Here is a 13,918-nt window from a genome sequence, read left to right as displayed (position 1 = left end):
TATGTAATAGCAACTGTAATAAATATTAGCAAGAGCAGCTGATTTTTTATCAATAGCACCTTAGGCAAGATAGTAGACATATTTTGGCTAACTAAGCAGACTGGGCCACTCAGTTAAAAGCTTCAGGTATGTCTCTCATCCCTTGGCCATTATTTTCCAGAAGGAAATGCTGTTCTTTGGATTCTGTGGGGGTAGCCACTGAGGGATCCCACCATGAAGGACAAATCACTGTGTTTAGCTTTACAACTGGTTCCTTTATTTACTCGCTGCATCATGAGGTCTGGAGGTCTGAAGAAGGCTGCTCTAATTATTTCCCACTTACTACTCCTGAAATCTAAAAGCCTGATTCTCTTAGATGATGACTTGACCCTAAAGATTGTTTCCAGAGGCCTCACTACTACATCAAGCAGGAGGAGCCAGAGGACTCCAAGACTGGCTACCTCTGGTGTCTGAGAACTTTTCTTGTATGATCTGGTCCCAGATACTCACAAAAAAACAAGGTTCAAAACCAGGCTCAGCTGGTCTGTCACTCAGAACTTACTGAAGTCTTCCACAAAGCACAGACTCCCGATTCCTCCTTAACACCCACCCCTGACCCCATTGCAGACCCAGCCAATATCTTTGTTCTCAAAGGTAAGGAGTCTGCAGGAGTACAGGAGAAAAGGCATTTGCAGGAGTAGAAGTTCTTGGGGACGAGGATAAAGGGACATCTTTATTGGTATCAGGAATGGCTTCAATTTCCCGTTGTGTGGTGCCCTCTGTTCTGAGCTCATAGTAGCTGGAGTGGTGAGCAGCCCTCCGTGGCGGTTTGTCAGCCATTTTCACCTCACACCATCAGCTTGCTCAGCAAGCATATAAACAAGAAGACTGGGCTAGAGAAACACAAGAGGGAAAGAAACGTTGTTTGGTCTGCTGTCTGGAGCAGTCCATCCCAGGCCAAAAGGAAAACCCAGCAATAACAACAGGGAGTTCACGGCCCACACTCACATCCGAGACGCCTTCCTTAACGGTGCTGGGGAGCTCTCCCAAGACGACAAGCCACTGGCTTATCCTCTCCCACTGTCATGACCTGAGAAGCTCCCATCTGTCTGGAAAGGATGAAAATGTCATCTGAGTCCATGAATCAGGGGTGAAGAAACTTCAGTTCTGCAGAAGGTTGCCAGGTGCAAGTGTTTTACAAATATTTGCTGTCATCTGAAAATCCATCATTGTATCTAGTACCGAGAGAACAGAGGTAGGAGTAGTGGGAAGTTCAAGGCCAGCCTGGGTTCCACGGTAAGACACTGTTTTTTTAAAAGGTGGGTGTGGGGGAATAACTTGAATGATGTAATCTTCCAGGAAAAACAAACTTTGTAAAGGACATATGTTTCCTTTACTTCAGTAAAGCACATGGACAATCATTCTATTTATTTTAGTGACTCAGGACAATGGCTATAGTATAATAATTAATGGTAAGGCGTCCACAGACCTAGCAGTGGTTTGCCCAAGCATTAAATGATCCCTGATCATGGCTACTTTATTTAATGTCATTTTCAGATCTTATATAAACTCTGCAAGCTTCTCTCTTTATCCTCCTTGTATGTGGCCAGGACTCTGCTTATAGACCCAGACATATCTGTCTGTCATCTCTACCTTCTAGCAATTGCCACTGTGAACCTAGAACAGTGGTTCGCAATTGTGGCAGTAAGATTAAAATCCCCTAGGGATTATGTGTACCTGGATCACATCCCCCAAGCTGTGGCTCTACCATTATGGAGTTACTGCCTGGACACTCATATACCATAAACCTCCTTAGTTGTTTCTGTTGAGAAGTCCAGTCTGGGGACCACTGGAAATATGAAAATGATAACCTGTGCATAATAATGTGCATAACATTAGGTTAGCCTGATCCGAGTCTCTCCTACAAATAAGCTTAGCATATTAACCTGGTGTGAGTTTAGAGATCTCGGGTCTTGTATTCTTCTTCCTGTTGCTTCAGGAGCATGACCTCAGGTTAGAGAGGGACAGGTTGAACCAGTAGTTAGATGCTCTGTCTAGCTCTGAGTCTCAATTCTGGCATTTCCTGTGTGACTCTGGATGAGCATCTTAACTTTTCCGTGCCTCAGTCTTATCAGAAAAGTATAAAGTGTGAGAAGGATCCAATGAGCCTGTGCAGAGTAGCATGTGGCAAACTGTTAGTACTCTAGACCTGCTGGGGTAGAAATAAAAAACGGCAGACCAGTTCAGCTCGTACCCTGGCAGTCATGCTCTCTCGCAAGTTCTGGCTCCAGCGAGCCACTGGAACTAGCGCTAATTTATCTCAGCGGCTCCACGCTGACCCGTGGTCTGCGAGCCATTCCAACATGGCACCCTGTCAGGCCGCCCACCTTCATTCACAGCTCTCTTGGCTGGTTTCCACCACACCATGCATACACATCCCAATTCTGTGGCGGGCCTGGTGCATACAACCACCTCTGATCCTCTGATCCAATTGAGAAGATATAATTTGTCCATCTAGCCAACACAAAATCCTGGGCACATCCGTCCCTTAAGAATAGGCGTAACAACCTGGAGTATGTGCAGAGAGGAATCTTAACATCCGCTGCCATGTTCTCCCTGATTCCTCCTCCTTGCTCCAGCCTCCTCTGCCTTTCTGAAACTTTTCCCCTGCCCATCCTTCCTTCTCATCCAATGACAGGCCTTGTTCTATCCTGTACCTACCTTCACCTGCATAATGATATCACCTACACAGACCCTGCAGGGAATCGGATTTTCTGTAGACAGTTAAGGTGGAGAGACAGAGGTGTTATGGCACCCAGGGCTTAGCAACTACTGGAAGCTGCTCCTAACCTAGGCAAGAATGGGAAGAGGATTGTCAGTACTTACGACAAGTGAGGGCTGGGCAGTTATAGCGACTGACTCAGGTGAGATCCAGCCAGACACAAACCTGCCATCCCAGCCCTCAGGAGGCAGAAGCAAGAGGATGGCGATTCTAAGTCCAGCCTGCACTGTGTAAAGGCATTGTCTCAAAAATGGTGAAGGGAGAAGGAGATGTTGCTCACTGTATGCAGGGTGCTGAGTGTAGTCTCCAACCAGCGTCCCCTCTGTCACACACACACACACACACACACACACACACACACACACACATACATACATAACACACACACACATACATACATACATAACACACACACATACATAACACACACACATACATACCACACACACACACACACACACACACACACACACACACATACACACACACACACACACACACACACACACACACACACACACACACACACACACACACACACACACACACACATACACACACACACACACACACACACACACACACACACACACACACACACACACACACACACACACACACACACACCACACACACACACACACACCACACACACACACACACACCACACACACACACATACACACCACACACACACACATACACACACAAATACACACATACCACACACACCACACACACACCACACACACACACACACACCACACACACACCACACACACACACACACCACACACACACACACACACCACACACACACACCACATACACACACATTCCACATCACACACACATATACCGCATACCATATATACCACATACACACACACATATCACATACACATTACACCACACACACACACACATACCACACACACACACACACACACACACACAACACACACACATACAGAGAAAACACACAAAAACACAGACAGAACACACACACAGTCTAATTGGAAAGAGAGAAGAGGGCACAAGGCAGAGAGGAAATCCCTAGCTTCTTTCCTTCCGGTCTCTCTCTGCTCCTGCTGGAGGCTTGCACTGGCTGGCTACCCACAGAAGCCAAAGAGAACATGGAAGCCACAAGCAGAGGACAGAGGATGAAGCAGGTGGACGGAAAGGCAGATGGGATCACGGCACAGCGAGCTGCATCCTTCTCCCCCTGGACCTGAGAAGTTCATCAGGAACCAGCAAGGTTACATAGCATCAGCTTTGACACCCAAGATAGACTCTCCCCTCATCTGTTCTAATTCCCAAAACGAAGATGGGCCAACACTGTGGTGGGGAAAGTTCAATTGTGTTTATCAATGCCACAAGTGCTGGTATTGAGGACCCCAAGCATATGCTGTCGCCCCTGTGGACTAGTCCCTGCCCCTCTCTGTATCTTCTTCCTGTGCTCCTTTTCCACCCCCCCTCTGAAGATCTAAATACAGATGCCCCTTCTCCTCACCGCCTCAGGAATCCTGCTTTCTGCAGCCTAGCTGGCAGCATCCTCGGTAATGTCTTCCCTTACCACTTCCCTGTCCCCAAATGCCTCCTCTTTCCTTTCTTTTTCTCACTCATGAATGTTGACCTTTAGTACAATGGAGACTCTAGTCATCCACCCTCTCATTCTCTACACAAGTAGCCATTCTTAGCTCAGCTCACATTAGTTCCACAAAACCTTCTGAGGTGTTTCAGCCACTGCCAAGGTCTGAGTGGTGTCAGCAGAGGCACAGGCTCTTCTGGCAGCTTCCGTTGTAGGTGTCAGGGCCAGAGGTGGCAGGAAGTATCCCTGCCCTCCACTAGCTCCCTCTGGGCTTTGCCACTGCCCTAGTCTGCAGACCCAAATGATCCACATTTAGGTTCCTGCCAGAGTCTCAGAGCTTCCTTGTTCTGTGGTGATGCGTGCGCTTGTTTAAGTCAGAGCCTCTGCAGTGAGTCTATCTTCCGTTCTGACATTAAGGGTTTCCCAGGTCCTACAGCCATATATTCAGACTTAATTAAACTATTCATCTTTGCATTTTATTGAGCTTCTCTCTAAGTCCTTCATCCCTCCTTCCGGTACACACTCATTGTGCTCTGCCAATGGCCGTTACCCTGACCGGTTCCCCTTGCACGTCTAGTGATGGTTATGACTATGTTTTCCCAAGGGAAAAAATAGGAGCCCACTCTTGGCGCCTCCCAGTACCATGTACTTAGTGTCTGTGCAGCATGAGAGACCTCCAGACAAGGCAAGATCTTCACGTTCAATGAGGCCTGGCGAGCTGGCATTTGGCAAGATTTTAACAAGTTAGCCAATCAGACCCTGTAACCTAAGCATTCAATCGATCCTTGTTCTCAAAGACTTGTTTTAAATTAGGAAAGGTTGATGGGGGCGGGAGGAGGGAGCTTTTATATCACATATTATAAGGACCATTTATTTTCCATGTTGTAAGAGGAACATGCATGCACATGTTACCGAAACCTCAGCACATCACAGTTAACAGGTTAGTCGTTCTGAGTTACTTTCCAGCCACAGGACAGATCGTACTTCCTAGAAGTTTCCAAGCCAAGACACCCAGGTTAAAGGAGGATGAGAGCAACAGATAACACCCACCTCAGGAATGCTTGACCACCTAGTCAGAGGAGCAAGACCGAACTCCCAAATGACTGTCTTCATTTACCCTTCCCTGAATAATCAGCTGTCTGGAGAGTTGGAGATGAGGTTGTGATAGACTTCGAATGGGGTGTTAATCCACCGAGGTCTCAGATCAAAGTTCTCTGAATAAAGACCACCTTAAAGTCTCAATTCTTCATTGGGGTTTGTGGCCACAGCATAAGTGTTTGTATGCTGGTTACAAGAAGACAGTGTGTGATAACTTGGGCTAGCACAGGATGAATGCTGCTTAAGTAGAACATCAATGATAACAAAATTGCATCATGCTTTAAGAAAAAGAAGTATCTGTGACATTAGCATTTTCATGAATGAAGACCCCTTTCTTTCTTTTTTAACAGTTAACATATAGGTAACCAATGCTTTGCACTGGTGTTTTTATTTTTAATTGGATATTTTTATTTACATTTCAAATGTTATCCCCTTTCCCAGTTTCCAGTCCATAAACTCCCTATCCCATCTCCCCTCCCCTTTCTTGTATGAGAGTGTTCCCCCACCCAACCACCCCTTCCCGCCTCCCCACCCTGACATTCCCCTACACTGTGGGGTCGAGCCTCGGCAGGACCAAGGGCTTCTTCTCCCATTGGTGTCCAACAAGGCCATCCTCTGCTACATATGCAGCTGGAGGCATGGGGAAGACCCATTTCTTTCTTGGACTTCTTGATGGATTTCCTCATCTCTATTTACATATGCAGAATTTAGGTGGCTAAGATGCGTCTTCCGCTTTCACATCTCGTGTGTTGGTTGACATTTTGAATTCATGACAGTATTGCATGAATACAGAATATATATGTTGGTATGTCTTAGGGTTAAAACATTATAAAGTAGGAATTGTGGGACCTTCCTGTTGACACAGGTGGAGGTGGGGTTTGTACTTCTGGCCTCTAGTTCCCATTTTTCTTCGATGTGGTACATCAGCAAAGTCAGCACCTTCCCCATGGGCCTCTTGCATCACTAGATTAGGACAAACAAGGCTTAGTTTTGAGCAACCTTGCCTGACTCCAAAGAATGTCTCAGCTCCCGGTTCATAGAGACGAACACAAATACAAGCAAACCATTAACTGGTCATAATAACACCTGTTACTATTACTCCCTCCTCACATCTGTCCCAGCTGCTGGTGTTGGTTGCTGGGCTTGCAGCCAACTGTCTCACCTATCTTCCCAGTGAGAAAGGAGTATGTAGTGTATGTTCGCGGTATAGCATATGGTGCTTTGAAAGAACAGCTCAATCAAGTTACTAGTTCAATCAAATACTGTACCCATTACCTTGAGCTAGTATACTGATCCTTTTGTCCATAGGACTCTCAACATCGACTCTCTCAGCGGCTTTTAGGACTATATTCCTTTACTGCTAACCATAGCCACCATGATATACAAAAGAGATCCCTTGAACTTATTCATCTTGTCTACAGCTTTGTGTCCTTTGAGACTTAATCCCCTCCTCCCTTACAAGCCCCATCTACTCCATGTTTTTAGGTGCTACACTTAAAATGGCATTGTGGGGCTCTTTGTTTTATTGCCACTGGCTTATATGACCCAGTGTAACACTCCCTGGTTTTGCCTATGTTGTCGCAGGTGACTGAGGAACTAGTTAAGGCTGAGTAATAGTCTGGGTGAGTATGCGCTGTGTGTATGTGTGTGTTCTCACATCTTCCTCGTCACGTCATTTATCAGCAGATATACCAGTTGTTCCCAGATCTTTTCTGTTGCCAACAGTGTAGCAGGGACAATGAGGATACAGATAACTTTTGACATGCTAAGTTCATTTCCTTTGGACAGATATCCAGTAGTAGGACTACTCTATCATATGCTAACTCTGTTTTCAATTTTTTGAAGCATCTGCATACCATTTTTTTCATAATGGCGACACCAGTTTCCTTCTATCCAACCATGCACAAAGACCCCTTTGTCTTCTACATTCTCGCTGGCATTTGATGTTCGGGAAGCATGGGGTCTGGCCGTCTGGACAGATGTGCTGTGGTTCTCCCTGTGGTGCAATGGGCTGTGCTCAGCTCAGCGCTACCTACTTGGAGGATGGTTCTTTAAACACAGTGGGCTCAAGGGGCAGGTGGACTGAGGCATGGAGCAGGAAACACTGTAGACGGCTGCAATAAAGTGAGGTTTAGCCATAATGTCACACCCTTGCCTGTTGGAAGGACCCAGAGTATGTGATCCCCGCTGCATTAACCTTGTACCAAGGGCTGATGTCTGACTCGTGACTGGGGCATCATTTCCAAGTCTGAGTAAGAATCTAAGGGCACAGCCTGGGTGGGTGACCCTACAGAACAAATGTAGGGACACTCCCCGTCCACAGGGTCAGATGGATCAGGGGCCAGATTATCAGTCTGAAAGCATATCTGTGGTAATAAACCACCTTTATTACTCCTGTAAAACTTTGAGATGAGAATACGTGCAAACTTGAAGTGTTTCAGTGACGCTCAGATCAAACAGCGACTTCAGTTCTAAGCTGGTTCCTGGGCTTCATGCTGAGAGGGACTCTTGCAACTGGCTCTCAAGACAACAGTTTGGTTTTGCTCTGAAACAAAGAACACAGACAAAAGAGCCCACAGTTTTCTCATCATAGCATTTGGTTGAGGAGCACTGTGAGAAGGGGGTATAGCAACTCTGGATAGGGAAGGGCCCTTTGCGCGGGCAACTCGGGAAGTTCTAGAGAGGAAAGACCCAGTCACACACACAAGAACACAGAGCACTTTAGATTCTTGTTTGCTCATCCTGGCCCGTGTGGAAAGGAGGCTGTTTGGGTGGATAGAGGTGTTACCCAAAGAGCAAGCCCAGACCAGGTGATTCTCTAAGGATACAGGTGCCCTCCGTGTTCCTGGGTGTTCATTTCTGCCTCCAGTTGTGCAAATAATGCCTTGGGGAATGTGGGTCTTGCTATTGACTCAAAGCCTTGAAATAAATGAAGTCATACTGAGTCACTACTAACAGGATGAACTCTGCCAGCTGGAAAGGGAGCACGGAGTTCAGCCCAGGGTGGGACCGTGTAATGAACATGATGAGGGAGTCGGCAGAGATACGGTCACAAGCCTTGGCCTCCGAGGCACTCACTGTGCGTGCGTGTGTGTGTGTGGCATTTGTCACGATCTAGACTGCCCTCTCCATAAGCAAACTCGATCCCTTGGTATGGACTTGTTTTGGTAAAAGCTAAGTAGAGAGAGGCACTACTTATTTACAACCCTGTTTTTCAATGTGTGTGTGTGTGTGTGTGTGTGTGTGTGTGTATACATATACATATATGTGTGTGCATATATATATTATTCATATAATATATATATATATATATATATATAATTTTCAAGAATGTATCTGTTAGGGCTGGGCATGGTGGCTCTCACGTAGAATACCAGCATCAGAAATTTGAAACAATCCTCAACTACCTAGCAATTTTGATGTTAGCCTAAGGACTATCTCAAAAAATCAAAAAAAAAAAAAATCAGATCGAACAACAAAAATACATCTATTAGGTTTAAATATGCAAAAATATGGAGGTAGGTAATCATATACCTATGTGATTCTCAATATTACAAGCCTCCCAACATATCTCTACCTTATCCTTATTATCTTCAAGGAACCAGGTTAACGAGGCAATAGTTAAAAAGATACACTCTTCTTCTTCCCACCGGTTAACACAAAACCCATGGTTGCTTTGAAGATCTGCTAATAATCTATAAAAAGAAATAGAGCCTAGTGACCAACACTCCCCAGACCTTGCTGCTGCTGGAGGAGGCAGGCTCAGGCATGCACAGGCCCATGGTTTCAGGGTCCAGAGAGAAGCAATTAGTTGAACCTGGAGAGAAGGGAAAAGAGAGCAGGCAGTTACAAGGGACTAGAAGGAGTTAAACCAATCCAATGTGTGTATGGGATGAACAGTGTTCTTTGCCCCCTTGAGGGAGTGTGCATTGAAGTATGACCAGAATGAAGCCAGTAACAGGAAGAGGACCTCCCAGGGCAGCTCCCAGCTATTCTTTCTTGAACACAGAGAATCCTCTGTAGTCTCACTTTTTTGGCTCTGAACCTTGGTCACATATTTCTAGGGGCTGTGGAAGCCAAGGACAGTGGAGAAGGCCGCAAGAAACCAATCAACCTGATGTTAGGGAGGAAAGAAAGACGTGCCCACTGCTATTCGTGAAAAATGGGACTCTGTCTTTCTCTAGTTAATGACCTTGAAGTAAATTCATCGGGCACAGCTTGCCTAGTCCAATGAGAGAAGAAACCCTCATCGCAAACCAGGACCAATGCAGATGTGCACATAGTAAGAGACATGACGCAGCCCAAGCAAAGCAAGAGGAGGAAACAGTTGTTTTGTCGCATCTGGAGGTTTTGAGAGCATGGAGCCTATGGCGTTGCGTCTTCCACTCAGTCTGTCTTTTCCTAGAAGAAACACTGACAGGCGAAAGAATCGTGAGATTAAAGAACGGCTTGGTGGCACAGACCAGCGGAGATTAGGAAGGCCGGAGGATCAATACTAAACACAGCATGTCTGAGGTTAGCCTGGTATCTATGAGACGCCATCTTTTAAAAGTAAAAAGATTTATCAATGGAGGCGAAGAGCAGGATTAACTTGTTTTCACCACGTAATAAGTTCTCCTTTGAGATGTGGAAACCCTGACTTTTCAACTTAGACAAAAGAAAGGCAAACTCCCCCACCCTCACCCCCACCCCTACCCCTGGGGTGGGAATCCAAGGGAGAAAGCAGAGAGGGAGGAGTCATTGGCTTGGCAGGCTAGCTCAGCCATGGGCAGCCCTGTGAAAGGACTACTGTCGTGGGACCACCAAGGAGGAGCTTGGGAAAATATATCAATATATACGAACCAAGGGCAAAGATGTGTCCTGCGGCTCGTGGCTGTTTCTCAATACTCCAGCCCAGTTTACAGAGCAGCGGCACGAACGCAGAACTGCGTGATCTAGTCATTCTTCAACTATGCGTGTGTTTATCATCCCCCTTACCAACAACAGCTGCAGAAATGGCTGGGTGACACGGGGGAGGCGAGAGCGGTGGAAGTCAGGGAGGCCAGACTCTAGGATAAAGACTAAAGTGTCCTTGATGAGCTGGGCTTCAGCCCCGGCCACCTGTAACTATTGCGGCAGAACAATGACTCTGCTTTCCACAGAGACAGGAGGGGTGGACTCACTAACAAGTCAGTTATCATACAATTCACCTCCTCCTGCCTTAGTGTGCTATGCACCGTGATTAGGTCCATGAATCACCATGCCTAACAAGGCTAAGGCCTTTTCACCTTCACTCTTTCAAGACTTACATTGATTGATTCGCTCTTAGAATGCCTCCCCCTTCTGTAGATTCAACTGTGGAACTCTGAGCATGCACCTTCTCCTCCTCTCTTCATGCATTGCCCTCCAAGAAGTAAACAGGCTCTGCCTAAAGCTGGTCACTGCTAAGACCATCCCCAACCGTGGTCCCAAAGCCTTCTGTAGCAGAGATGGACTTACTCGAGCTGAGTGGGTTTCCCCACCCATCTGAAGCAGGGAAAACACCTGAGTAAAGGAATCTGAGATCTTGTGCCCATTGAAGCAATGCTCTGGTGCCATTTATCCACAGCTAGCCTTTGTGTTGCCATCTTTGTTTAGAACACCCAACCTCCCACCCTGATTCTCACCCATTCCCTTCTCTGGTCTTCTAATTTCTCTGCCTCCTGCTTAAAGTATTGCCTTCCTCCTTCGGGTTCTGAAGCATCTCTAGTGACGTAAATCATAGTGAGGTCAGCAACCTGAAGGGTGAATGGTCTCCATCCCAGTGCCTTGTTGATTACACGATCATGAAGATGATTGGCAACTTTGAAGGCCTGTTCCCTAGAGTCCTGCTGCACACAGACATGACACGGGAAAAGTGTCTCTCGTAGTCTACCCCTGCTGAAGTTAAATACCCCACTGTTTCCTTACCTCAGAGCTACGTCATCGGAGGCCTATAAGATGAGTAGGTTCCTTCAAGATCTCGGCTGTGCTGGTCGTGTCCACTTTTAGGTAGTTAAGTGTGGCTATCATTCCTGGGAAGGGAAGAAATGCTGGGAGGTCAGATCACTAGAGGCTCTTCGAAAATTCAGAACAGCATGGCGGTACCTGAGAATCCCCAACACACTGAAGAGAGGAGGGGGACCTTGGAGATAGGGTGGTTCTAGCTTCTATAGGTCAGTTAGTCACTACTATTTTGTACTCAAAGAATAATGAACACTGCAGTCGGCTTGGTTTCTCAGTAGAAGTTGGCAAGTTGCTAGAAGGGCTCTAGGCAAAGCCTTTCTTTTTTCGGTCGGGTTTGGCTTCCTCTTTTGTTTATCAATAAGGGATATTTATTTCTTAGGCCTTATTCTGCAGGGGAAGTTAAGAGGTTATTCTTAGAAAGTCCCTGGGGGCAAAGGCGAGTCACTGTGAGTTAGCGCCCTCTCAAAACATAAACTGGCACAAACCGATCAGAAAGGAAGCCGTGTTACCATCACAAATTGGGTTTCTCTCTGAGAGTAGGACAGAACGCAGAATAAACTAAGGGCAACTATGAGTCTCTCTCGCTTTTCTCCCCCAAATTCCCAGCAGCTCTCCGGAGAGCCTGCAGCTTCAAGGGTAGAATAGAGCTGTTTACATTGCTGGTAGCAGTAAGAAAGACCTATTGACTGCCTGACCAGAGTCTAGATCAGAGTTGTGATAGTATAAACTGTAGAAGGACCTTTGCAGAGATCAAAGGTCAGCTCTAACCCTGCCAGAGGCATTCCAGCCCCAAACTTCTGTGTGTGTGAATTTGTGTCCTCTGTGTGCATTCATATTAGCACATCTGGAGATGTGTGTGTGTGCTCCTCAGTTACTCTCCTTTTTAGTATTAAAGCAAGGTCTCTCACTGAAACCTGGAGTTCATTGATTCAGCTAGGCTTGCTGCCCAGCAAGACCCAGGAAGTCTCCTGTCTCTGCCTCCCCAGCTCTGGGATTACTGGCACGCGCAGCCACACCAAAGTTTTATGTGGGTGCTTAATGTCACACTGAGGACCTCATGGCTATGTTGCAAGCCATCTCTCTCAATTGCACTTTGAGCACATTCTCCATACATCCACTGATTTCATTAAAATCGAGGTGCTTGACCTGTTGCTACACATTTCAAAGCTAGAAGGAATGAGCACTTTTGTATGAGAAATGCTTTCAGTCTTTCTTTCTAAATCAAATGTCCCAATTCTTCAATCTTCTACTCTACTTACATTTCTTATAAACAAAAGTCTCTCCTTCCAGTTTCAAGAAGATTAGATTTTCTCTGGAACCAGATTAAAAGCCCAAGATAAGCTATAATGCTCCCTCTTCAGTCAGCCGAAATAAACATAACTTTATTGCTTTGCTTCAAGCACTGGCAAATTCCTTTTTGTCTTTAAGAGCCAATAACTTGAGCTCACTATTATTTGAGCTTTTATTAATAAATGACTTCTTATGAGTATAGTAATTCTGACTGGTGTTTATAGGTCCAGAGTTCGGATCCCAGAACCCCTGTTAACTATAAAATGCATGGTGGCTTGACAGTCCCTGTGATATCTGCCTTAGAAAGCACAGAGGTTCCACAGAACAAGCTGGCTGGAGATACTAGCGCTCTCTCTCTCTCTCGCTCTCTCTCGCTCTCTCTCTCTCTCTCCCTCTCTCTGTCTCTGTCACAAACACACACACGCACGCACGCACACACACACACACACACACACACACACACACACAAATGGAAAAGGCTGGGAAAGTGTACTGATTCTTTTGCTTGTTTTGATTTTCAGATGTACAATGTTATGATGTCTGCCAGATTAAAAATCAGGGAATTCTTCACTATAAATTAACTGTGTTTGGTGGTTTGAAAGAGAATGTCCCCCTCCCCCATAGGCTCACATATTTGAATGCTAGCTCCCCGGTTAAGGAAGATTAGGTGGTATGACTTTGTTGGAGGAAATATATCATTATGGGTGGGTGTTGAGGTTCCAAAAGCCCATGCCAGTCCCAGCAAGCTCTCTTTGCCTCATGCTTGTTGGTCAGACGTAAGCTCTCAGTTACTGCTCCAACAGCATACCTCCCGGCTGCCATGTTCCCTGCCATGATGGTCAGGGACTCACCCTCTGAAACTGTCAGTGCCCATTAAATGCCTTTTTCTTGCCTTTGCCTTTGGCCTTGGCCATGGTGCTTTCTCAAGGTAATGAAAAAGCAACCAAGACAATGTGGTGTAAATCATATTTCACTAGACAAAATATTAATCCATAAAAGATTGCTGGATGTGCTATAGAAACTGAATGAGAGAGAATGGCTGGAAGAGTTGGGGCAGAACCAGCATATTACTCCTGTAAAGTAATTATATTCTAGGAGCTGGTGCTTTCCTTTGAAAGCCCAGAAACATGGTCATCTCTGTGTTTGGGGTAGTATCACCGTCTTCTTCTGAAGCCATTCCTTACCTACATAGCTAAGGCTAGCCTCAAAATTCC

At 46.0% G+C, this 13,918-nt stretch overlaps 1 protein-coding gene and 1 long non-coding RNA gene across 2 annotated transcripts in view; one reads left to right on the top strand and one right to left on the bottom strand.

Moving 5' to 3' along the window:
- Positions 1-13,918, top strand: part of Nedd9 (neural precursor cell expressed, developmentally down-regulated 9) — a 115,863-nt gene that overhangs the window by 14,022 nt on the left and 87,923 nt on the right. The window lies entirely within an intron of this gene.
- LOC116883286 lies at positions 7,818-11,455 on the bottom strand. The gene is made up of 2 exons (XR_004385741.1): positions 11,379-11,455; positions 7,818-7,995 (listed from the first exon to the last, which is right to left on the bottom strand). It is a non-coding gene; the product is annotated as an uncharacterized LOC116883286 (long non-coding RNA).

The sequence above is a fragment of the Rattus rattus genome, chromosome 14, assembly GCF_011064425.1.
Source record: "Rattus rattus isolate New Zealand chromosome 14, Rrattus_CSIRO_v1, whole genome shotgun sequence".
NCBI classification, from domain to species: domain Eukaryota; kingdom Metazoa; phylum Chordata; class Mammalia; order Rodentia; family Muridae; genus Rattus; species Rattus rattus.
Note: the sequence above shows the minus strand (reverse complement) of the source record. Positions and strands in the feature narration are given on the sequence as shown.